General features: G+C 42.5%; 1 protein-coding gene across 16 annotated transcripts in view; it reads right to left on the reverse strand.

Moving 5' to 3' along the window:
• The window catches only part of LOC123755059 (probable 3',5'-cyclic phosphodiesterase pde-5), a 187,282-nt gene that overhangs the window by 69,768 nt on the left and 89,648 nt on the right, over positions 1–27,866 (reverse strand). For 2 of the 16 annotated variants that reach the window (XM_045737582.2, XM_045737568.2), the window contains exon 1: positions 22,248–22,715. The exons of the other annotated variants lie outside the window; for them this stretch is intronic. The gene's annotated coding sequence lies outside the window, so the exon portion shown is untranslated. Of the gene's footprint in view, positions 1–22,247; positions 22,716–27,866 lie in introns of those variants that run through there. 16 annotated transcript variants of the gene reach the window in all.

The raw sequence follows: 27,866 nt of genomic DNA on the forward strand, positions 1-27,866 counted from the left end.
GTTTATACATATACATATACATATACAGTGTATATGTATATACACTGTATATACATATATACAGTGTATATATGTATATACACCGTGAAATAGGGTTTATACATATACATATGTATATGTACATATACATATACATATACAGTGTATATGTATATACATATATACAGTGTATATATGTATATACACCGTGAAATAGGGTTTATACATATACATATGTATATGTACATATACATATACATATACAGTGTATATGTATATACACTCTATATACATATATACAGTGTATATATGTATATACACCGTGAAATAGGGTTTATATACATTGGTTATTCCGGTTTATCGACTGGGCGTATACCTTATACGATGTTGCAATTTATATATGCATATTATATATATTGAAATGTTATCCTGGTCTCCTCTCGCGTGTGGGGCCGTAGTGGAGACTCGATATCTTGATAGCGGGAGATTTACAATCCATGTCGCTTTTATTATTGTAAGTGGAGGCAATAATTAGATTTGTATTGTCCGGGAATCATTAACGGCCGACACTCGCTATCACTGTGCAACACTCGTTATCATTGTGCAACACTCTCTATCACTGTGCAACACTCTCTATCACTGTGCAACACTCGCTATCACTCTGCAACACTCGCTATCACTCTGCTACACTCATTATCACTGTGCTACACTCGCTATCACTGTGCTACACTCGCTATCACTGTGCTACACTCGCTATCACTGTGCTACACTCGCTATCACTGTGCTACACTCGCTATCACTGTGCTACACTCGCTATCACTGTGCAACACTCGCTATCACTGTGCTACACTCGCTATCACTCTCCAACACTCGCTATCACTGTGCTACACCCACTATTACTGTGCTATACTCGCTATCACTGTGCTACACCCACTATTACTGTGCTACACTCGCTATCACTCTGCTACACTCGCTGTCACTGTGCAACACTCGCTATCACTGTGCTACACTCGCTATCACTCTGCAACACTCGCTATCACTGTGCTACACTCGCTATCACTGTGCTACACCCACTATTACTGTGCTACACTCGCTATCACTCTGTTACACTCGCTGTCACTGTGCAACACTCGCTATCACTGTGCTACACTCGCTATCACTCTGCAACACTCGCTATCACTCTGCAACACTCGCTATCACTCTGCAACACTCGCTATCACTCTGCAACACTCACTATCACTGTGCTACAATCGCTATCACTCTGCAACACTCGCTATCACTGTGCTACACTCGCTATCACTGTGCTACACTCGTTATCACTGTGCTACACTCGCTATCACTGTGCTACACGCTATCACTGTGCTACACTCGCTATCACTGTGCAACACTCGCTATCACTGTGCTACACTCGCTATCACTCTGCTACACTCGCTATCACTCTGTTACACTCGCTATCACTCTGCTACACTCGCTATCACTGTGCAACACTCGCTATCACTGTGCTACACTCGCTATCACTGTGCTACACTCGCTATCACTGTGCAACACTCGCTATCACTCTGCAACACTCGCTATCACTCTGCAACACTCGCTATCACTCTGCAACACTCTCTATCACTCTGCAACACTCGCTATCACTCTGCTACACTCGCTATCACTGTGCAACACTCGCTATCACTCTGCAACACTCGCTATCACTGTGCTACACTCGCTATCACTGTGCTACACTCGCTATCACTGTGCTACATTCGCTATCACTGTGCTACACTCGCTATCACTCTGCTACACTCGCTATCACTCTGCTACACTTGCTATCACTCTGTTACACTCGCTATCACTCTGCTACACTCGCTATCACTGTGCAACACTCGCTATCACTGTGCTACACTCGCTATCACTGTGCTACACTCGCTATCACTGTGCAACACTCGCTATCACTCTGCAACACTCGCTATCACTCTGCAACACTCGCTATCACTCTGCAACACTCGCTATCACTCTGCTACACTCGCTATCACTGTGCAACACTCGCTATCACTCTGCAACACTCGTTATCACTGTGCTACACTCGCTATCACTGTGCTACACTCGCTATCACTCTGCAACACTCGCTATCACTCTGCTACACTCGCTATCACTGTGCAACACTCGCTATCACTCTGCAACACTCGCTATCACTGTGCTACACTCGCTATCACTCTGCTACACTCGCTATCACTCTGCTACACTCGCTATCACTCTGCTACACTCGCTATCACTCTGCTACACTCGTTATCACTCTGCTACACTCGTTATCACTCTGCTACACTCGCTATCACTCTGCAACACTCGCTATCACTGTGCTACACTCGCTATCACTGTGCTACACTCGCTATCACTGTGCTACATTCGCTATCACTGTGCTACACTCGCTATCACTCTGCTACACTCGCTATCACTCTGCTACACTTGCTATCACTCTGTTACACTCGCTATCACTCTGCTACACTCGCTATCACTGTGCAACACTCGCTATCACTGTGCTACACTCGCTATCACTGTGCTACACTCGCTATCACTGTGCAACACTCGCTATCACTCTGCAACACTCGCTATCACTCTGCAACACTCGCTATCACTCTGCAACACTCGCTATCACTCTGCTACACTCGCTATCACTGTGCAACACTCGCTATCACTCTGCAACACTCGTTATCACTGTGCTACACTCGCTATCACTGTGCTACACTCGCTATCACTCTGCAACACTCGCTATCACTCTGCTACACTCGCTATCACTGTGCAACACTCGCTATCACTCTGCAACACTCGCTATCACTGTGCTACACTCGCTATCACTCTGCTACACTCGCTATCACTCTGCTACACTCGCTATCACTCTGCTACACTCGCTATCACTCTGCTACACTCGTTATCACTCTGCTACACTCGTTATCACTCTGCTACACTCGCTATCACTCTGCAACACTACACTACACGTAGTCAAGTAATTCTAGGTCGAAGGTCGAGTCCATTCCGCGGAAACCCCGATCGGATACAAACCAACAAAGTGATTGCATCGGTAATTTTCCTTATCTGATAAAGATTTTTTTTGTTTTTACATGTCGAGCTGAAGCAGGACAGTGTTTAAACAAGAAAACTTCAACGATGTGTTCTTTAGTTTAATTGATGAACAATTTAATTGTTGGCCTTAAGTACTTTTCAGGTCGTTGACATGTCTCAAACCAAACACCAAACTAATGAATTAAGTTCGCAATATACCTGGACAGTTCTGGCGTTCTCTGACAACGCCTGTCTGACAGAGCGAGCTACTGGAGCCTTAATTTGGCTTGCTACTACACCAGTCCGTCCTCCTAACATCAAGAAAACGGTCAATTTAAAGTAGTCTCTCCTAACTTACCAGAGGACCTAAAACAGAAAACGGGACAGTATGTCCCTTTTTGCGAACCGCTTTCATTTTCTAGTACAATTTTTGGCCTTACGTAACGCATACGTGCGAAATGCGACGTTCTTTGCAAGAAGGCAGGTTGACTACGCACCTTTCGCAACTTGTTATCGTGATAGCCAAAGTGGAAATCGATTTGATATCGACGATGATATACGTGACGGCCTATGGGTATATCGGATTTACAAAGATATTTTGATGAGGGTTTACTGTCTCAATACTGTTTACTGTCTACTGTCTGTTTACTGTCTGTTTACTGTCTACTGTCAAATACTGTTTAATGTTTATTGTCCCTGTTTTCACCTGTCTCAAAGGGAGAATTAAGTAGACGGTCTATAGATGAGATGATGTTAAGGAAGACTGCTAGAAAATGTCAATCTCCCACAGTGAGATATCCAACCCCCACACAGCGAGATATCCAACCCCCACACAGCGAGATATCCAACCCCCCTCACAGCGAGATATCCAACTCCCCTCACAGCGAGATATCCAACCCCCCACACAGCGAGATATCCAACCCCCCCTCACAGCGAGATATCCAACTCCCCACACAGCGAGATATCCAACCCCCAACACAGCGAGATATCCAACCCCCCCACACAGCGAGATATCCAACCCCCCACACAGCGAGATATCCAACTCCCCACACAGCGAGATATCCAACCCCCACACAGCGAGATATCCAACTCCCCACACAGCAGCGAGATATCCAACTCCCCACACAGCGAGATATCCAACCCCCCACACAGTGAGATATCCAACCCCCCACACAGCGAGATATCCAACTCCCCACACAGCAGCGAGATATCCAACTCCCCACACAGCGAGATATCCAACCCCCCACACAGCGAGATATCCAACCCCCCACAGAGCGAGATATCCAACCCCCCCCCCCCCAACACAGCGAGATATCCAACCCCCACACAGCGAGATATCCAACCCCCCACACACAGCGAGATATCCAACCCCCCCACCACCACACAGCGAGATATCCAACCCCCACACAGCAGCGAGATATCCAACCCCCCACACAGCAGCGAGATATCCAACCCCAAACGAAATGTCCAACTCTCTCAGATACGTCCAATTCGCCGCGAAATGTCCTCCACATACCGAAACGTCCAGCTCAAAGCGAAATGTCCAACTCCACCCAATTTCGCAGAAGGTGGAAGAAGGGACGCCGAAATCAACAAATGGATCAGTCAATCAGAGCAGAGGCAAGCCTGAGCGCCAGTATACATCTGAGCTAGGATTCTCACACACACTTTCTCTGCGCCTTCATTTTCTGAGAGGATCTGTGACATGTAGAGAGACAATAGCATAGGAAATAACATTCATTTGGATGTGAACATACACCAGTTCTCCTGAACAAACACCAGCTTGCATGAACACACATCAATGAGCATGAACAACAACAATATTCTTACATCAAGAAGAGGTAATGGAGCGAATCAATGCGATTAAAATGAACAAAAGAGTGATATAAAAGATTAAAAAATGAGGAAAGGGGATTCGGGCATTTTGTGATTTCAGAAATAGGACTACCAGGGTTCATAACACAAAGGCCTATCATAGAATACGCAAGTTTACACAGAATACCAAATCATGACCCTTCATGTGGTATGGCACATCATAGGTATAGCAGTTTACATGTCATATGTATAGCAGTTTACCAACATCAAGGGCTCTATAGACTTCGTGTCAAATATATAATTATTAAAATTATTATAATTTTTAAAAACCGCTTGGGTTTGTCCATTTGGAAAATAATAACAACAAGATAGCTGCTTAGGACGCGATAAGATAAGCGTTAAAATTGAAGTGTTTTTTCTATATAGAAACGTACAAACCTGGAAGCTGTCCTCATGCTGCTTTAAATTTCACAAATGCAGCGAAATTTCGACGTTGTGGTCATTAGTGTCGCAATCACCTTGCATCAAATGGAAGCATTAAGGTTGTATGGAGCGTGCATGATGCCTGATTTAAGATACTATCTTTGAATTGATAATGATTTTGTACTTTAGATATATTTATCTATTTCAAGATATTTACCTATTTCACGATTTTTTGGCTCGAGTGTTTGTAGGCACTTACCTATCTTACCTATCTTACCTATCTCTATGACCTTCATACCCTAACTCCAACCTCCTTCCTCTCTGAACCCTGAACCTTAATGGTAAAATCTACTCCACCCTACATCTCCACCTCCGAACCACTCCCCACACATTAACCTCAAAATGAGACTGGAAGTGGAGCCAATTTGGTAATGAAAAGTTTGAAGATTAGGAATACAAATGCTGATGGTATATCAAACAAAATTGATGAGATATTGAGTCAAGAATGAAGACTCAGATTTGTGGAGTAAATAAATTCCATTCATAACAGATGCCATGTTCCGGTTACCAATACTGTTCCTGTGGTCAATACTGTTACCACTGTTCACCAGTTGGAACAGTATTGACCAGAAGGAAGCAAGAACTTAAAAAAAAGAGTAGGGAAGGAGTGGCAGCTTTTATGATAAACTGAACTTAGTCTTGTTTAAGGTAAAAGTTCCTCTAAGTCTTGACCGTATCACAAGAATTGCAACAAGTTCAAGTATGTTTATTGAACTTGAACTTCTTGCAGGAATTGCAACTGTGGAGAACAAGAACATTACGAAGGCTGCCATATAGAACATGAGACCAAAAGACGAATACCAAGACAGCAATAACCCCGCTAAACAAACACCGAAACTACGACGTTGGTACAACGTTCGAACAAGTTTTAACACCTAACCAGTTATAACAACCAATACAGCAAGTTGTAACAACGTTCAAATACGTCATAAACACGATAATCCAAGATATAACAACTATATTACAAGTTGTAACAAGCGGAAGATATAGACAGTTTCGGTTTGTGTTTCCAGGGAGTGCAGCAATAGGACTAACTACCCAGTGTAGCAGACGAGGCTATTAGAGTGACGGGAAAACATCCTACTTAAGGGTGATTCGCACACCTATAGAAATTAAATGAGAAAAAATAAATAGCAATTAAATGTATTGTGAAGGAAAGGAAGGAATGAGTTAACAAACAGCTGGCGAGATAACCCTTTATGCTCACAATAACAATGATCACAATAAGGAAGATATAGCAACGATAAACTACTTTAATACCATTACGGGTTATTCATGCCCGTGCCGCCTATTGAGTGGCTTAATCTTCATCAATGAACTTAATACAATTTAGTACCGGTGTCCCCTACATGTCAACTCGTGAGTAAATAACAGTGATGAACCATTATATATAATATACATCAAAGTAATCTCATGTTAGAGTGCGGAAAACCAGTGGTAAAGCCTTACTTAGGAAAGCAGAGAATAAAGGGTGATTAAAGTCCATTTTGGTACATAATAAGTCCAAGAGTTGTGGGGGACACAGCTTTGGGGGTAGACTGAGGAAACTGCACCTAATGAGATTAGAGAAATCGAGGAGCTATGATCCAGACATACGAATTATTCAGGTGTTTCGATGGAATTGACAGAGATGGGATGTTAGAAGGTCTAATAGAAGAAGACTCTATCTATTCATAATTTTAAAGCAGATATGCCAAACGGGTTCAGGCTAGTTGCATTACAAGACAGACGGTTGAAAGGATGGAGCCCAGGAGATCAAGCCCAACCCTTCAAGATCTGACAAGAACTGTCAGGTAAACACACACACACACACACACACACACACACACACACACACACACACACACACACACACACACACACACACACACACACAAATAGGTGAGTACACACACACACATAGTGTGTGTGTATGTGTCCCCTGTCCACCTATCCCCTGTCTTCAGAGCACAAACACACACACACACACACACACACACACACACACACACACACACACACACACACACCCACACACACACACACACACACACACACACACACACACACAAACACACACACACACACACACACACACACAAATAGGTGAGTACACACACACACATAGTGTGTGTGTATGTGTCCCCTGTCCACCTATCCCCTGTCTTCAGAGCACACACACACACACACACACACACACACACACACACACACACACACACACACACACACACACACAACAAAAATGTCTCTAAATTAAACAACGCTCCTTTCTCGACGCGAGACGAAGGGCGTTAATTACGAACCCAAATGACCTCCAACGATGTTCTTGGAGACCATTACCAGCCAATGGCCTCCAGAATGCCCCGACCCGCCCTCCACACTACCTGGTACACCCTGGTAAAAGGCGCCTCACCCACTGGAAATACGGCTGAAGTCATCATACGTAAACAAGTACGATATCATGAACTTACCTTGAAGAGATTCCTGGAATCGCTGTTGATTAAAGTTTCGACTGAAACTTAGTGGATACACAGAGCTGGCGTCTGACGCAAGTACAAACGCAAGGGGTCTGACGCAAGTACAAACGCAAGGGGTCTGACGCAAGCACAAACGCAAGGGGTCTGACGCAAGCACAAACGCAAGGGGGTCTGACGCAAGCACAAACGCAGGGGGTCTGGCGCAAGCACAAACGCAAGGGGTCTGACGAAATCACAAACGCAGGGGGTCTGGCGCAAGCACAAACGCAGGGGGTCTGACGCAAGCACAAACGCAGGGCGTCTGACGCAAGCACAAACGCTGGGGGTCTGACGCAAGCACAAACGCAGGGGGTCTGACGCAAGCACAAACGCAAGGGGTCTGACGCAAGCACAAACGCAGAGGGTCTGGCGCAAGCACAAACGCAGGGGGTCTGGCGCAAGCACAAACGCAGGGGGTCTGACGCAAGCACAAACGCAAGGGGTCTGACGCAAGCACAAATGCTGGGGGTTTGACGCAAGCACAAACGCAGGGGGTCTGACGCAAGCACAAACGCAGGCGTCTGACGCAAGCACCGGCGCTGGGCAGAAGAAGGACCTCCCTAAGGATCGCGTCAGGTTTCAACCTCCAGACATCGATTTATCGATCTATTCTCATATGGGTGTAGGAAGGATACTGGAAAGCCTTGCGCCCTTCATATATATCTATCTATCTTTGATAGATAGATATATAAGAGTATATATTGATATATATTAATTATTAATTATTAACAATTAAGCCCTGATGCTAAGAAAATAGTTAGAGGGATAGAAGCCCTAAACCAGAAAATAATAAATACAGAATATGCGGTCATATTCAATGAAACATATTGATATATACAGTACACAAAGAAACTCTGTGTATTGATTGCACTCCTGATTTCCCTAATAAAACCTTTGTTACATTAGATTTTCCCTCTAAATCGTTATTTTCCTACAAAATAATTAGCACTCAATTGCTAAATTAGATAAAAAAAAAAATTGTTACTAAATCATTGTCGACTGTTAGATACTTTTGTAATTTTTTAAGTTGGGACAAATTATATTTCTATTTTCCTATTGTCTACCCAATATTGATTCCGGGGATCACCGTTCCCCGCGGCCCGATCTCTGATCAGGCCTCCGGGAACGTGGTCTGGGGCCAGATTCACGCAAGCACTTACGAACGTGTACATCTTTCCGCAATCTTTGACGGCTTTGGTTACATTTATTAAACAGTTTACAAGCATGGAAACTTGCCAATCAACTGTTGTTATTGTTATAAACAGCCTCCTGGTGCTTCGGAGCTCATTAACTGTTAAATAATTGGAAACAAAGCCGCCAAAGATAAAGAAAAGATGGACAGGTTCGTAAGTGCTTTCGTGAATCTGGCCCCTGGTCAACAGGCTGTTCGAATCCTGACGTATGAATCACAGCCTGGTTGATCAGGTATCATTTGAAGGTGTTTAGCAACTTCTCTCTCTCTCGAAAGACCGTGAGAGGTCGGCCAGTTATGCCCCTTATGTGCAGAGAGTGTTGAACAGTCTCGGGTCCACGATGTTGACAGACTTCTCTCTCAGCGTACCTATCGCACCTCTGCGCTTGAACGGGGCTATTGTGTACATCTCTCTCGCCTGCGACTCTATAGAATACGGATTTAAGAACGCGAGACTGTAGAGAATACGGATTTAAGAACGCAAAAATCTAGAGAATACGGATTGAAGAACGCAAAAATCTAGAGAATACGGATTTAAGAACGCAAAAATCTAGAGAATACGGATTTAAGAACGCAAAAATCTAGAAAATACGGATTTAAGAACGCAAAAATCTAGAGAATACGGATTTAAGAACGCAAAAATCTAGAGAATACGAATTTAAGAACGCGAGAATCTAGAGAATACGGATTTAAGAACGCAAAAATCTAGAGAATACGGATTTAAGAACGCAAAAATCTAGAAAATACGGATTTAAGAACGCAAAAATCTAGAAAATACGGATTTAAGAACGCAAAAATCTAGAGAATACGGATTTAAGAACGCAAAAATCTAGAGAATACGGATTTAAGAACGCGAGAATCTAGAGAATACGGATTTAAGAACGCAAAAATCTAGAAAATACGGATTTAAGAACGCAAAAATCTAGAAAATACGGATTTAAGAACGCAAAAATCTAGAGAATACGGATTTAAGAACGCGAGAATCTAGAGAATACGGATTTAAGAGCGCAAAAATCTAGAAAATACGGATTTAAGAACGCAAAAATCTAGAGAATACGGATTTAAGAACGCAAAAATCTAGAAAATACGGATTTAAGAACGCAAAAATCTAGAGAATACGGATTTAAGAACGCAAAAATCTAGAAAATACGGATTTAAGAACGCAAAAATCTAGAAAATACGGATTTAAGAACGCAAAAATCTAGAGAATACGGATTTAAGAACGCAAAAATCTAGAGAATACGGATTTAAGAACGCAAAAATCTAGAGAATACGGATTTAAGAACGCGAGAATCTAGAGAATACGGATTTAAGAACGCGAGAATCTAGAGAATACGGATTTAAGAGCGCAAAAATCTAGAAAATACGGATTTAAGAACGCAAAAATCTAGAGAATACGGATTTAAGAACGCGAGAATCTAGAGAATACGGATTTAAGAGCGCAAAAATCTAGAAAATACGGATTTAAGAACGCAAAAATCTAGAGAATACGGATTTAAGAACGCAAAAATCTAGAAAATACGGATTTAAGAACGCAAAAATCTAGAGAATACGGATTTAAGAACGCAAAAATCTAGAAAATACGGATTTAAGAACGCAAAAATCTAGAAAATACGGATTTAAGAACGCAAAAATCTAGAGAATACGGATTTAAGAACGCAAAAATCTAGAGAATACGGATTTAAGAACGCGAGAATCTAGAGAATACGGATTTAAGCTCGTGTTCTCTACCATTACTAGTTCAATGCAGTGACCCATTTCACTCTTTTTTTATCATATTTACATTTAAAACTATGTATCAAACTGGCTTCAGCATATTCCTCCCTCATCCGTCCCACTTATTAACGACCCTTAGACTGTAAAGGTCTATTGCATTCTCTGTTATATAACTGTGTGGAGGACGGTCGGCCGAGCGGACAGCACGCTGGACACGTGATCCTGTGGTCCCGGGTTCGATCCCTGGCGCCGGCGAGAAACAATGGACAGAGTTTCTTTCACCTAAATGCCCCTGTTACCTAGCAGTAAAATAGGTACCTGGGTGTTAGTCAGCTGTCACGGGCTGCTTCCTGGGGGTGGAGGCCTGGTCGAGGACCGGGCCGCGGGGACACTAAAGCCCCGAAATCATCTCAAGATAACCTCAAGATAGGTCCTGTTCGACCTCCACACAGGAGTGGCTGGTATCTATCTTGAGGTTATCTTGAGATGATTTCGGGGCTTTAGCGTCCCCGCGGCCCGGTCCTCGACCAGGCCTCCTCCCCCAGGAAGCAGCCCGTGACAGCTGACTAACACCCAGGTACCTATTCAACTGCTAGGTAACAGGGGCATAGGATGAAACAAACTCTACCCATTGTTTCTCGCCGGCGTCTGGGATCGAACCCAGGACCACAGGATCACAAGTCCAGTGTGCTGTCCGCTCGGCCGACCGGCTCCCGCCGTCAAATGTGTCAAATACAAAACGGAACGAAAACAACAACAGGCAGGTGAAACGCCTCATCGAGTATATTAATACAAATTCATCAACATCATGGAAGGAAAAAAGACTAAAATAATTATAATACAGCAAAATGAACAGTGAACAGATACAATAACAAGAACAACAACGACACAAACAGTTGATGATATCATGGTCGTATCAACTGATGATATCATGGTCGTATCAACTGATGATATCATGGTCGTATCAACTGATGATATCATGGTCGTATCAACTGATGATATCATGGTCGTATACTCTGATGATATCATGGTCGTATCAACTGATGATATCATGGTCGTATCAACTGATGATATCATGGTCGCATCAATTGATGATATCATGGTCGTATCAACTGATATCATGGTCGTATCAACTGATGATATCATGGTCGTATCAACTGATGATATCATGGTCGTATCAACTGATGATATCATGGTCGTATCAACTGATGATATCATGGTCGTATCAACTGATGATATCATGGTCGTATCAGCTGATGATATCATGGTCGTATCAACTGATGATATCATGGTCGTATCAGCTGATGATATCCTGGTCGTATCAACTGATGATATCATGGTCGTATCAACTGATGATATCATGGTCGTATCAACTGATGATATCATGGTCGTATCAACTGATGATATCATGGTCGTATCAACTGATGATATCATGGTCGTATCAACTGATGATATCATGGTCGTATCAACTGATGATATCATGGTCGTATCAACTGATGATATCATGGTCGTATCAACTGATGATATCATGGTCGTATCAACTGATGATATCATGGTCGTATCAACTGATGATATCATGGTCGTATCAACTGATGATATCATGGTCGTATCAACTGATGATATCATGGTCGTATCAACTGATGATATCATGGTCGTATCAACTGATGATATCATGGTCGTATCAGCTGATGATATCATGGTCGTATCAACTGATGATATCATGGTCGTATCAGCTGATGATATCATGGTCGTATCAACTGATGATATCATGGTCGTATCAGCTGATGATATCATGGTCGTATCAACTGATGATATCATGGTCGTATCAACTGATGATATCATGGTCGTATCAACTGATGATATCATGGTCGTATCAACTGATGATATCATGGTCGTATCAACTGATGATATCATGGTCGTATCAACTGATGATATCATGGTCGTATCAACTGATGATATCATGGTCGTATCAACTGATGATATCATGGTCGTATCAACTGATGATATCATGGTCGTATCAACTGATGATATCATGGTCGTATCAACTGATATCATGGTCGTATCAACTGATGATATCATGGTCGTATCAACTGATGATATCATGGTCGTATCAACTGATGATATCATGGTCGTATCAACTGATGATATCATGGTCGTATCAACTGATGATATCATGGTCGTATCAACTGATGATATCATGGTCGTATCAACTGATGATATCATGGTCGTATCAACTGATGATATCATGGTCGTATCAACTGATGATATCATGGTCGTATCAACTGATGATATCATGGTCGTATCAACTGATGATATCATGGTCGTATCAACTGATGATATCATGGTCGTATCAACTGATGATATCATGGTCGTATCAACTGATGATATCATGGTCGTATCAACTGATGATATCATGGTCGTATCAACTGATGATATCATGGTCGTATCAACTGATGATATCATGGTCGTATCAACTGATGATATCATGGTCGTATCAACTGATATCATGGTCGTATCAATTGATGATATCATGGTCGTATCAACTGATGATATCATGGTCGTATTAACTGAAGATATCATGGTCGTATCAATTGATGATATCATGGTCGTATCAATTGATGATATCATGGTCGTATTAACTGAAGATATCATGGTCGTATCAACTGATGATATCATGGTCGTATCAACTGATGATATCATGGTCGTATCAACTGATGATATCATGGTCGTATCAACTGATGATATCATGGTCGTATCAACTGATGATATCATGGTCGAATCAACTGATGATATCATGGTCGTATCAACTGATGATATCATGGTCGTATCAACTGATGATATCATGGTCGAATCAACTGATGATATCATGGTCGTATCAACTGATGATATCATGGTCGTATCATATAGGTGTTCCTGAACACTTTTGGCCTGCCTCTATGGCCCTTATCTTTTGCTATCACCTTGCTATCGTCTTTGCTATCATGATAGTCTTGCATTTGCTATCACCGCACACTTCTGGTGTTCACTATCACCACACCATTCTTGGTGTTCACTATCACCATACACTTCTGGTGTTCACTATCACCACACCATTCTTGGTGTTCACTATCACCACACACTTCTGGTGTTCACTATCACCACACCATTCTTGGTCATCACTATCACATCACACACAGGGGCCTCGTAGCCTGGTGGATAGCGCGCAGGACTCGTAATTCTGTGGCGCGGGTTCGATTCCCGCACGAGGCAGAAACAAATGGGCAAAGTTTCTTTCACCCTAAGTGCCCCTGTTACCTAGCAGTAAATAGGTACCTGGGAGTTAGTCAGCTGTCACGGGCTGCTTCCTGGGGTGTGTGTGTGTGTGGCGTGGGAAAAAAAAAGAAAAAAAAAAAGTAGTTAGTAAACAGTTGATTGACAGTTGAAAGGCGGGCCGAAAGAGCAAAGCTCAACCCCCGCAAAACACAACTAGTAAACACACTGTAACTTCACCCATATGCTACGGAGTCATATTGGATTAGCGTTTTCACCTGATAATCACCTTACCTTATCGGTGGACTTATCCAGTGAAGGGAAAGGACTCTCAGGGGAAAGCGCCAAGCCTTTACGACTATAGAGCACTAGGAAGGGGTCAGGATAAGGTTTTGAGATGGGACGGGGGAGGAAAGGAATGGTGCCCAACCACTTGGACGGTCGGGGATTGAACGCCGACCTGCATGAAGCGAGACCGTCGCTCTACCGTCCAGCACAAGTGGTAGAAAAACGCACACAAAAATACATAGAACACATATATGGTAACAACCCAACGTCAGTTACCTAATACCTCAAAGAGAAATTATTATATTCGAAGTACGAGGTACCTAGACGAGGTACGAGGTACCTAGACGAGGTACGAGGTACCTAGACGAGGTACGAGATACCAAGACGAAGTACGAGGTACCTAGACGAAGTACGAGGTACCTAGACGAGGTACGAGGTACCAAGACGAAGTACGAGGTACCTAGACCACGTACGAGGTACCTAGACCAGGTACGAGGTACCTAGACCACGTACGAGGTACCTAGACCAGGTACGAGGTACCTAGACCAGGTACCAGGCGGAGACCCAGGTCCAGCAGGTACCTAAGTCAAGCCAAACACTCCATACGTCCACATTCGTACGTACGACCACATCGTTACAAGGGCTGCATAATTGATATTACACAATTCATTATGGTAATTACTGTTTTTAATTAATTATTTTTGTGAGCCTAAGGTATGAAACTGGGGCGGTCAAAGAGTCTAATTACTGTTATCATCGTCAGAGGCTGACCAGGTAAGTTCCCTAATTACCAGTTTATTGACCAGTTTAATTAACTGTTTTATTAGTTTTTATTCAAACTTAAAACACTTGAGCTGCTGCCAAGGGTACGATGACTACTGCTAATGGTACGATGACTACTCTGACAAGGGTACGATGACTACTGCCAAGGGTACGATGATTACTGCCAAGGGTACGATGATTACTGCCAAGGGTACGACGACTACTGCCAAGGGTACGATGATTACTGCCAAGGGAACGATGATTACTGCCAAGGGTACGATGATTACTGCCAAGCGTACGACGACTATACTCTGCCAAGGGTATGATGACTACTGCCCTTGGCAGCTGTCGTCCAAGAGTGCGACAACAGCTAAGAGTATTTCCACTAATATTGTACACAGAACATGTCGTCTAGCAGCACTGAACGAGACGTCAGAGAACATGTCGTCTAGCAGCACTGAACGAGACGTCAGAGAACACGCCGTCTAGCAGCACTGAACGAGACGTCAGAGAACATGTCGTCTAGCAGCACTGAACGAGACGTCAGAGAACATGTCGTCTAGCAGCACTGAACGAGACGTCACACAACATGTCATCTGGAACAGCAAATGACACATGACGTCATATTCCGTGACATCACATTAAACCAATTTCTCCCATGTCTAATAATCGGATTTGTAGTGTACATGATTCTGTCATATTTTAGGAGCTAAGACACAGATTACATGATCAGGCTAATGTTATGTATTAAATACTTCAGCGACGCATGTCCTTGTTTCCAAGCAGAGTGGCGACGCATGTCCTTTTCTTCAAGCAGAGTCTCGACGCATGTCCTTTTCTTCAAGCAGAGGGGCAACGCATATCCTTGTCTCCAAGCAGAGTGGCAACGCATATCCTTGTCTCCAAAGAGGACAATTCCGCATGGCCCATTTTTCATGTAGCGCAGCTAATCGCTGGCTGTATGCACACACATGGCTGTGCACCGCATAGTATGCGCCTTGAAAATCGAGGCCTCATGCCAACGTCCACACCAAAGAGCCGAAGCTCAATCCCCGCAAGCACAACTATGTGGGATACTATTAGGCGAGTATCTGGCCTGTGGTTGCATAAACTGCTGGTACATTGACCAGGCAATGCAAAAGCAACACACTATGCAACACGATAAGCATCAAGCAACACCTCGACAAACAACGTCTTGCCACAATTGAGAAGCAAATTTTAAACATTATTGCAGGCAAATTAATTATGTTAAAAGCCGAAAGCCTGATGTCAATATTTTGGCTACCAACAAAAGCGAGATCGGGTTCACAGGGAGAGGGAGAGGAGGAAGGGAGAGGGAGGGAAGAGAGAGGAAAGGAAGAGAGAGGGAGGGAGAGATAATATATCAAATATTAAACCAAGCGATTTAGATAATGAAGGGTCTGCAAATACAGTTATAATAACACTACGAATCACTAATATCTCAGTGAACATCAAATGAAAAGATCACAACTTACAAATAAAATATTCCTGAGCTGAGGTGTAAAAATATACAAGCTCATTATAATTATCAATAATGAAGTCTATCGGGAAAATAATCTACTTTATGTAAGAATAATATTTATAGGAGAATGTTTTTTTATTCTCTTAGTAATAATATTTTACTAAGACAGGGGAAAATATTAGTCAACTGAACGACAAAAATAGTAGATAATATTAAAATCTTAAACTATTGGGATCAATATTAGGCTAAAAGACATTGAAATAACGAATTATGTGAAATAATGGAAAAATAAAATGTATCTATTTAGTACGACTGTTTCTTGACGTTGGGAAACCTTAGGAGGACGGGTTGGAGGAACACTACAAGATTCAACATGACCATTATGACTCAAAAGAGCCCCACCTTCCCTTATTCTGCAGTGGTGGAGCCCACGTAGCCTCATGTTGGAGTGTTGGAGTACACCTTGCCTCATGTTGGAGTGGTGGAGTGCACCTAGCCTCATATTGGAGTGCAACTAGCCTCAAGTTGGAGTGGTGGAGTGCACCTAGCCTCACGTGAGGCAGTGTTGGGGCGCAAGCCTCAATACTATAAGATACGAGGCTGTTGGAAAAATTAATCTGAGAACTAAGCCATAAAAAAACTTATAAAAAAGACAAAATATGATAATATTTAGTGTGCAAAGACTCGAAAAAAATCGTTACATCAAGAATAGGTTTTGCTTGAACGAATAAATGACATTGACTGTATTGAAGTGAATTCGAGAATTGAATGATGCGAGACAGACCAGAATTGACGGACCTGGAGACTGCACTAGGCGTCGTGGACCGTACAAGATCAGAGACAGGAAACTTGGCCAGGTGTGAAGACTTGGGTGCTTGCTTTCATGTGCTTGGCACCTAACAAGGAGCATTGTACACCTGGTTTTAGGAAGGTGTTGAGTGGTGGTGGTTCACCTAATGCTGGAACGTGGCGGGGCTCGATCTTCATGTTTACATTCCAATACTTCAATATATATTCCGACAGATATTTTCCCTCGCTTTAAATTTGGCGTGTACCGATGATAATGATACTGATGACGAGGATATTCATAGTGGCGACGATATTAATCGTGAGGACGTAACATTTGGGGAAATTCTCTTCCCCCCTTCCTCTTTACCTACCTACCCTCCTCCCTCTTCTCCCTGCTTCCTCATGCCGTTCTCTGTACTAGCATAAGGCGAGGGATTGACCATTGTGAATGCTCCCTACTGGTGTTATTCCTCTTCCAGTATCTCCAAAACGCTTATAGATAACCAATATCTGAGCCACCTGCCGCGGGGGTCAGCCAATCTCACCTCTCCCAGACACCTGAGGGGCAGTTGTTTTGATCGACTTGTGCAGGTGTTCTGGACGAGTCATACGAGTAAACATCTCTCTCTCTCCAGGTTGGGCAAACATTCAGGTGTGCGGAGGCTGACCTTATGGAGTAAACAGTTTATCGTGTGACTCAAACAGAAAACGGGACAGTACGTCACTTTTGTGAGTCGATTTGATTTCAAATTACGTTCAAACTTAGCCATAGCGCCGCGCATACGAGCGAAAAGTGACGTTATTTTTAAGAGGACGGGTTGGACAGACACTGAGAGGAAGGCATTGTCTGCTATCTCAGATAAGGTAGAGACCGTTAAAGGCGGTCAACAACAGGGCCGATCATTTTTATATGCTTGTCTGTCCCTTTTTACAGGCTGTTGACAAGTTTACCACAGCTGTCATCCCTTCTACAAGCCGACGCCTTTGTCATATAAATACCATCCGGTTCAGAAGTATATTTTGCGGGCTATTCATGCCCGTGCCACCTTTTGGGTGGCTTAATATTTATCAATCAATCAATCGAAGTGTATTAGTGTATCTTAGAAGCATTGGACATCTTCAAGAGAAAAGTAGATAATTTTCTCCAAGGAGTGCCGGACCAACCGGGCTGCGGTGGGTATGTGGGCCTGTGGGCTGCTACAAGCAACAGCCTAGTGGACCAAACTCTTACAAGTCAGGCTTGGGGAGTAGAACTCCCAGAACCCCATCAACCAGGTATATGTGGGCCTGCGGGCCGCTCCAAGCTACAGCCTAGTGGACCAAACTCTCACAAGTCAAGCCTGGCCTCGGGCCGGGCTTGGGGAGTAGAAGAACTCCCAGAACCCCATCAACCAGATATCAAGCAGGACATTGATGGGGGGATACGTAATTGGTATGACGGGTACCAGAGAGGGTACCCCTGGTATCATGGTAGACTTACCATTTTTTGTGAAAGTGGTCTTAAGGTAAGGTTAGGTCTCTGATGTTATCCTCCATGAGTTCCTGTAGTTCTAAAAGAAGTTCCTGTAAAATAGTCTAATAGGGGGTATAGGTGTTGTGTTAGTTGTCTCTTCAGAGGTTGCATGGCTTTTCACTTTCCTTCTTATGATGTCTTCGACGAAACGAAGACTTATACCCCCTATTAGACTATTTTACAGGAACTTCTTTTCCACAGCTCATAAAACGGAGGAAAGGGTCCTGAAAGATATTGTTAATAGAAACGTTATCCCTACAGACAAAAATCAGAGGATACAACTGACGATTTACTATAAAACCAGAAAAACGGCCAGCCTACTCATGAGAAACTCTCCAGACACAAAACAGAACGCTTTAAAAGAGACTAACGTCGTCTATGCCTTCAAATGCCCTCTTGGGGACTGTAAGCTCCAAAAAACCCAGTATATAGGCAAGACAACAACATCTCTTTCTAGGCGTTTAACGATGCATAAGCAACAGGGCTCCATTAAGGAACATATAATCTCTTCCCACAACCAAACCATAGCCAGAGAAATCCTAGTAAACACAGAAATCATCGATAGATGCAGCGATAGCAGGCGGCTTGACGTTTGCGAGGCACTACACATCAAGAAGTCAACACCAGCAATCAACAGCCAATTATTGCACAACTATATTCTACCCACCTCTAGACTCCGCTCCAATATAGAAGCATCAAGAAATATGGACCAATAGGCTTTCTACAAACACTTCTATTCAATACCCATTGTTTCGTGTTCTGTCTTGTGTTGATGAAATTAATACCCTATTAATACCACCTCTTGTTCTGTCTTGTGTTGATGAAATTAATACCCTATTAATGCCACCTCTTGTTCTGTCTTGTGTTAATGCCACATCACCCCTTCTACCTCACTCAAATGTAGATATAAAATCGGAGATGCGTAAGTTCTATTCAGTTGTGTATTTGTGAACTAAAGTCTTTGAAAATGTAATAAGTTTTACGAAACGCGCTCGTGTCGCGTCAGACTAGAAATAAAAATGAATTTTGGAGAATTGATTTTTGATTTACCTCCAACAGTGAAAAGAAATATAAGAAATATTGAGAAAATTCGTGTTAGAATTATTAATCTTACTTTTTCGGTCATATTTAATAATATATGTCTACAGGAAAGACTGCTACCAAAATATATATATATATATATATATATATATATATATATATATATATATATATATATATATATATATATATATATATATATATATATACTGGCAGCAGGTTTTCTTTCAAATATGTTTCATTGAATATGACCGCATATTCTGTATTTATTATTTTCTGGTTTAGGCCTTCTATCCCTCTAACTATTTTCTTAGCATCAGGGCTTAGTTGAAATAGGAGTTCTCCAAAACTCATTTTCGTACTTTTAAGGTGAAGAAAAGAAGTGATTTACTATAGAGTGTATTACACTTATTTATACAATTTGCACAACGTTTCGAACCTCCATGGTTCATTCTTAAGTGAACAGATCTTACAATGCTGGTTGATTTTATACCCGCACTGGGTCAGGTGATAATACAATAAAGGTGAAAACATGGGGGGATACATAAGGGATAAATGTGAGGTGAAACATAGAGGTAACTGCAGAAGGCTTATTGGTATTGTTCAACATTTCTCTTGTTACAAGAGAAATGTTGAACAAGAATACCTGCATAATAGACAAAACCCAAGATGCAAGAAGATTACAAATTCTTGAGGCAATTCACATAAGAATAGAACAACCTACCATGAACACCCAAATCACGGAACTATTTACTCTACCCACCATGAGAGTAAGGACAAGACCAGAACATAACGATGCCAACACAGAAGACAATGTCCAACATAACAGGCCAATTACACTGGATTAATCTTTGTGTTTAGATAGGAGCTGCCTCGTATGGGCCAATAAGCCTTCTGCAGTTACCTCTATGTTTCACCTCACATTTATCCCTTATGTATCCCCCCATGTTTTCACCTTTATTGTATTATCACCTGACCCAGTGCGGGTATAAAATCAACCAGCATTGTAAGATCTGTTCACTTGAGAATGAACCATGGAGGTTCGAAACGTTGTGCAAATTGTATAAATAAGTGTAATACACTCTATAGTAAATCACTTCTTTTCTACACCTTAAAAGTACGAAAATGAGTTTTGGAGAACTCCTATTTCAACTAAGCCCTGATGCTAAGAAAATAGTTAGAGGGATAGAAGCCCTAAACCAGAAAATAATAAATACAGAATATGCGGTCATATTCAATGAAACATATATATATATATATATATATATATATATATATATATATATATATATATATATATATATATATATATATATATATATATATATACAGGCGATGAGACACATATATATATATATATATATATATATATATATATATATATATATATATATATACAGGCGATGAGTCACACATATATATATATATATATATATATATATATATATATATATATATATATATATATATATATATATATATATATATATATATATCAATAATCTTTTTATATCACAAGTGATTCAACAAGTGGCTCACAACAGTCACTATACAAGGCACTTTACATCAATGGTGAGTCGCACAGTTACTAGTCTTGCTCCACACCCACCCAACTGGGCGACACCAAAGGTCTTGCGTTGAACGCGTTCGAAATGGTATTGAAGTATATGGATGACATGTTGAACCTGTATTATACCTGATAAAGTGATAATCCATAAATTATACTAATCAAAACCTTATAGTTTTCTTTTATACTTTCCCTATGGGGCCAGACTTTTGGGTCACCCTGTATACATATAATGAAGATGTTAACAAGGAAAAATCAGATGAAGATTAAAAAGATAAGATTTTAAGAAGAGGAGAAGAGGCGAAGGAGTTCAAGTAGACGAAGACAAGGAAGAAGGCGGATGCTGCGAGGGAGATGGATAAAGAAGTTGTTGAAGATGATCAAGATGGTGCAGGAGAGCAAGACCAATATCTAGTGAGATTCTGCAAGAGTGTAGCAAGATATCAGACCAACATCTTGTGAGATTCTGCAGGAGTGTAGCAAGATATCAGACCAACATCTTGTGAGATTCTGCAAGAGTGTAGCAAGATATCAGACCAACATCTAGTGAGATTCTGCAGGAGTGTAGCAAGATATCAGACCAACATCTTGTGAGATTCTGCAGGAGTGTAGCAAGATATCAGACCAACATCTAGTGAGATTCTGCAGGAGTGTAGCAAGATATCAGACCAACATCTAGTGAGATTCTGCAGGAGTGTAGCAAGATATCAGACCAACATCTAGTGAGATTCTGCAGGAGTGTAGCAAGATATCAGACCAACATCTAGTGAGATTCTGCAGGAGTGTAGCAAGATATCAGACTGAAGGAACGTGCACACACCAAAACAGACCTTCAAGGTTTGTAGGTCCTCCGAGGACGCTGATGACGAAGGCGGTGACTAGGAGAGACGGCGCTACTCTGAACCTGTTGCCCAAACCACTTGACAATGATGGCAATTTGATATCTTAAAAACGGTGGATACTCGTTGCTGCTCAGGGTGGTAACGGGAGTTATGGCGTAGATGTGCTAACGTAGTGGTGAATATCAGGGACAATAGTGTCAAGATCGGTGGTTTGTGATGTGCAAATCCAAACGCGTTCAGGAATCATTTTCAAGAGCTAACGACCTGACACATTGTTTATCAGCATCATGAGACTGAAACCCGTATGAAACGAGGATGGTAATTGAGAGAGATGTAGACGGAAGCTGGCTGGCGGCTACAGTGGTGGTGACAGGAGCCACGAGCGAGTGCCAACTACCCGCGACGGGGTTGAGAGAGCCACTGGTGCCAGCCTGAGAGGTGCCAGGCACACACGTTAGCTCTGTGCAAACTCTCCGCACGACAGAAAACCTTCCACTAGGGAGGGAGACTTGCGTATTTGACAGGGGGCGTCTCCACTGTTAGGAATTGATGACTACAGTTGTTGGGTTACAAACTCTGCCCGCTCCCTGCCTGCATACCCCGGCCCTCTCCCGTCTTCTCTCTCTCTCTCTCTCTCTCTCTCTCTCTCTCTCTCTCTCTCTCTCTCTCTCTCTCTCTCTCTCTCTCTCTCTCTCTCTCTCTGTCTCTCTCTCTGTCTCTCTCTCTTTCCCTCTCCCTCTACCTCTCTCTCTCTACCCCTCTCTCTCTACCCCTCTCTCTCTCTCTCCCTCTCGCTCTCTCTCTCTCTCTCCCTCTCTCTCCCTCTCTCTCTCTCTCTCTCTCTCTCTCCCTCTCTCTCCCTCTCTCTCCCTCTCCCTTTCTCTCTCTCCCTCTCTCTCCCTCTCTCTCTCTCCCTCTCTCTCCCTCTCTCTCTCTCCCTCTCTCTCTCTCACTCTCCCCCTCTCTCTCTCTCTCTCTCTCTCTCCCTCCCCCTCTCTCTCTCTCTCTCTCTCTCTCTCTATCTCTCTCTCCCTCCCCCTCTCTCTCTCTCTCTCTCTCTCTCTCTCTCTCTCTCTCCCTCCCTCTCTCTGCCCATTATTCGCGAAATTTAAAATTTAGTTTTATCTAAGCATAGGTGATAGATAACATTATTATCTGATATATTAATAAAACTTTTAGATAATTTTCCGAGAAAGGCGTTTGATATTAAATACGGGCCAGGTGAATGTCGCGCTACGGCCCTGAAGTCGCCCTCGTCCAGGGAACCAGATTCACGAAAGCACTTACGCAAGCACTTACGAACGTGCACATCTTTCCTCAATATTTGACGGCTTTGGTTACATTTATTAAACAGTTTACAAGCATGAAAACTTGCCAATCAACTGTTATTATTGTTATAAACAGCCTCCTGGTGCTTCGGAGCTCATTAACTGTTTAATAATTGTAAACAAAGCCGCCAAAGATTGAGAAAAGATGGACAGGTTCGTAAGTGTTTGCGTAAGTGCTTTCGTGAATCTGGCCCCAGCAACACTGGGTTTGCATCTTCCTGCAATGCATCGCCTCTCTGGCTTGGCGCCTTCTTTCGAAAATTTCTAACAACGCTCATGAAAATTCCTGGACTACATCCTACCAGAACCGTGATGGCAAACCTTCACTAGTGGCAAGAGGAGTTATAGGGCTCGAGGAGCCTATACCAGGCTTCATGATTGATACAGATTAAGCCACCCAAGAGGTGGCACGGGTATGAATAGCCCGTAAGTAGTACAGGCTTCATGACCTTACATCTTTGTATATACTGCATGGTTTACCCCCACACCTTTTACGGGCTCACCATAGCCCGTGCTACATGGACACTTTTTTTTTGAGATATATACAAGAGTTGAAATTGAAATTGAAATTGAAATAAGTTTATTGAGGTAAAATACACACAAAGGGATGCTTGCTACGAGTCCCTAGCGTTGTTTGCTACGAGTCCCTGGCGTATTTTTTTTTGTTTTTGAGATATATACAAGAGTTGTTACATTCTTGTACAGCCACTAGTACGCGTAGCGTTTCGGGCAGGTCCCTGGAATACGATCCCCGCCGCGAAGAATCGTTGTTACAACCAAGTACACATTTTACTGTTGAGTTAAACAGAGGCTACAATTAAGGATTTGCGTCCAGTAAATCCTCCCCGGCCAGGATACGAACCCATGACGCTCGCGGAACACGCCAGGCGAGTGTCTTACCACTACACCACGGGGACTGAACTTCGTTCTGAGTAGCTCAATCTGAAACAACAACAACAACAGCCCCACACCTTGCAGCTCCGGATATGTAATAGTGAATCCCGGCTCAAGAACGCCTGACTTGTAAAGGCTTCGTGAGAGCCATTCAGACACACACACCATACAGAAGCGTGTATGGAGAAGCTTAGTCCATACAGAGCAATGTATCCTGTATTGTCTTTACCACAGAATAGAAACATACTCCTTAGGAACAGTGTATAACGCATAGTGCATAGGAAACTGTGTTTAATTATTCATTATTCACGTTGTCAGGGACAGGAAGTATATATATATATATATATATATATATATATATATATATATATATATATATATATATATATATATATATATATATATATATATATATGTGTGTATATCACGAAAATAAACACGTGATTAAGAATGTGACAATGTCAGACCACGGAGGAAAAATGAAACAGGAAATTTCCTTAAGTACTTTCGTATATTAAATACATCTTCAGAAGGTCAAATCAAAGGAAATTTCCTGTTTCATTTTTCCTCCGTGGTCTGACATTGTCATATATATATATATATATATATATATATATATATATATATATATATATATATATATATATATATATAAATTAGGCTTGTTTCGAGGTCCCCTCCTGCCCCCCAAAGGTAGAATTACTGACCCTCCCCCCCCTCCCCACAACAGTTGACTAACTCCGGGGCACCTATTTACTGCTAGGCGAACACAGGCATTAGGTGAAAGGAAATGCTACCTAATCTTTGTCTGCCCCACCCGGGGATCGAACCCGTGGTCACCGAGTGAGAGTCGAGAACACACTCACTGTACTAGAGGACCATCACAGTGCAGTGAACACATTTTCACGTCTACCAGTGATTCAGACATGAACATTCACATGTGTGGCAAAAAACGCACACAAATATACACATACACTCATATAATACATGTGTATACGCATGCATGAACAACTGCATTAGTTACATCCACTTACAGATGATGCTACTATCCATATACATGCAAAAATACGACAAATATACATTCATATACATGCAAAAATACGACAAATATACATTCATATACATGCAAAAATACGACAAATATACATTCATATACATGCTAAGCAATTACAAACACGCGAATGTAAAAAGACACAAAGTAAATAAATATAATGGGAGAAAGACGAGAGAGAGAGAGAGAGAGAGAGAGAGAGAGAGAGAGAGAGAGAGAGAGAGAGAGAGAGAGAGAGAGAGAGAGAGAGATCAAAAGTATAGGAAGTTTAATGAACAAATGACTATGGCGCGTCTGGGATAATCCCATGCGTAGGTTCGAACCCTTATCACGGTCCTTGTGGATTTGTTCATAGAAATATCAGCCTCTCTTGGTCCTCAATTTACCATGTTTGGCAATAATAAAAGGGAAATTACCTCTACTGGTCTTCTGAGTGTGTGTGTGTGGGTGTGTGTGTGTGTGTGTGGGTGTGGGTGTGTGTGTGTGTGTGTGTGTGGGTGTGTGTGTGGGTGTGTGTGGGTGTGGGTGTGTGTGTGTGTGTGTGTGTGTGTGTGTGTGGGTGTGTGTGTGTGTGTGTGTGGGTGTGTGTGTGTGTGTGTGTGTGTGTGTGTGTGTGTGTGTGTGTGTGGATGTGGGTGTGTGTGTGTGTGGGTGTGGGTGTGTGTGTGGGTGTGTGTGGGTGTGTGTGGGTGTGTGTGTGTGTGTGTGTGTGTGTGTGTGTGTGTGTGTGTGTGTGTGTGTGTGTGTGTGTGTGTGTGTGTGGGTGTGGGTGTGTGTGTGGGTGTGTGTGGGTGTGTGTGTGTGTGTGTGTGTGTGTGTGTGTGTGTGTGTGTGTGTGTGTGTGTGTGTGTGTGTGGGTGTGTGTGTGTGTGTGTGTGGGTGTGTGTGTGGGTGTGTGTGGGTGTGTGTGTGTGTGTGTGTGTGTGTGTGTGTGTGTGTGTGTGTGTGTGTGTGTGTGTGTGTGGGTGTGGGTGTGTGTGTGTGTGTGTGTGGGTGTGTGTGTGGGTGTGTGTGTGGGTGTGTGTGTGTGTACTCACCTAGTTGTGTTTGCGGGGGTTGAGCTCTGGCTCTTTGGTCCCGCCTCTCAACCGTCAATCAACAGGTGTACAGATTCCTGAGCCTATCGGGCTCTGTCATATCTACACTTGAAACTGTGTATGGAGTGAGCCTCCACCACATCACCCCCTAATGCATTCCATTTGTCAACCACTCTGACACTAAAAAAGTTCTTTCTAATATCTCTGTGGCTCATTTGGGCACTCAGTTTCCACCTGTGTCCCCTTGTGCGTGTTCCCCTTGTGTTAAATAGACTGTCTTTATCTACCCTATCAATCCCCTTCAGAATCTTGAATGTGTGTGTGTGTGTGTGTGTGTGTGTGTGTGTGTGTGTGTGTGTGTGTGTGTGTGTGTGTGTGTGTGTGTGAGCGCGCCAACTCTCTTTTTTTCAGGCAATTATCCTTTCTGTAATTTGAAGACCTCCAAGAATTTCTTATAGAGTTCCTCACACACACCACCTTGTCATTCTCAGCGAGTGTTCTCCCACTTCTTCAGCTTCATCACCTGCTCATTGTTATCGTCCTCCTGATGTGACTGTCAAAAAGTTTTGGGTTTGATCTTCCCTTTATTGGCTGTGGCGTCTCTTCTCTCACTGTTTCCCTTCACGTAGGTACTCATTGTGGGTCCTCTTGTATCTCCCTCTTACTTCCTGGTGTCCTCTTATTCTCATTATTTCTTCAGGTCCTCGTTTTGCTTCTATAAATTCTTGATTGAACGATGCGGTCTTCAATATATATTATTTTCCTTTTGGACCGGGAGAATCTTGTGTGCTACCGCCTCCCTTACTGGTGATGTGGTCTATCATGTCTTGTACGGGTTTTTCTCTGATTTATTTTTCCCATGATATTCCTATTAGGAATTTTTTCCTCGCCTTATAATTTCCCTTTCGGTGTGCCACCATTTTGTTCTCTGGTGGTAGTTATTCTCTGATGCGGGAATAACCTTGAGTAAGTTATTCCTACATCAACCAGATACTCAAAGGTCAATACACTGTTATTATTCATTCAATCAGGACCTTCTACTCTGATATCCTTATGTTTAAATCGTTCAGTGTAAACCACAGGTCGAATCCAGCTGGCTAATCACCTCTCATCCTTGTGGGTACCCCTGAAATGTTGGGTTAACAAGTTTCCTGTTGTCACATCCAATGGTTCAACTCTCAGTTTATACAAGTGATATCCTCTGGGTTCGAGCCCTGGCAAGGGAGGTTTGACTATGCAACAATTCTCAACTGCTCGCCTCCGTTTCACCAGCAGTAATTAGGAACAAGATGGCAAA

The sequence above is a fragment of the Procambarus clarkii genome, chromosome 55 (assembly GCF_040958095.1).
Source record: "Procambarus clarkii isolate CNS0578487 chromosome 55, FALCON_Pclarkii_2.0, whole genome shotgun sequence".
Classification (NCBI taxonomy): domain Eukaryota; kingdom Metazoa; phylum Arthropoda; class Malacostraca; order Decapoda; family Cambaridae; genus Procambarus; species Procambarus clarkii.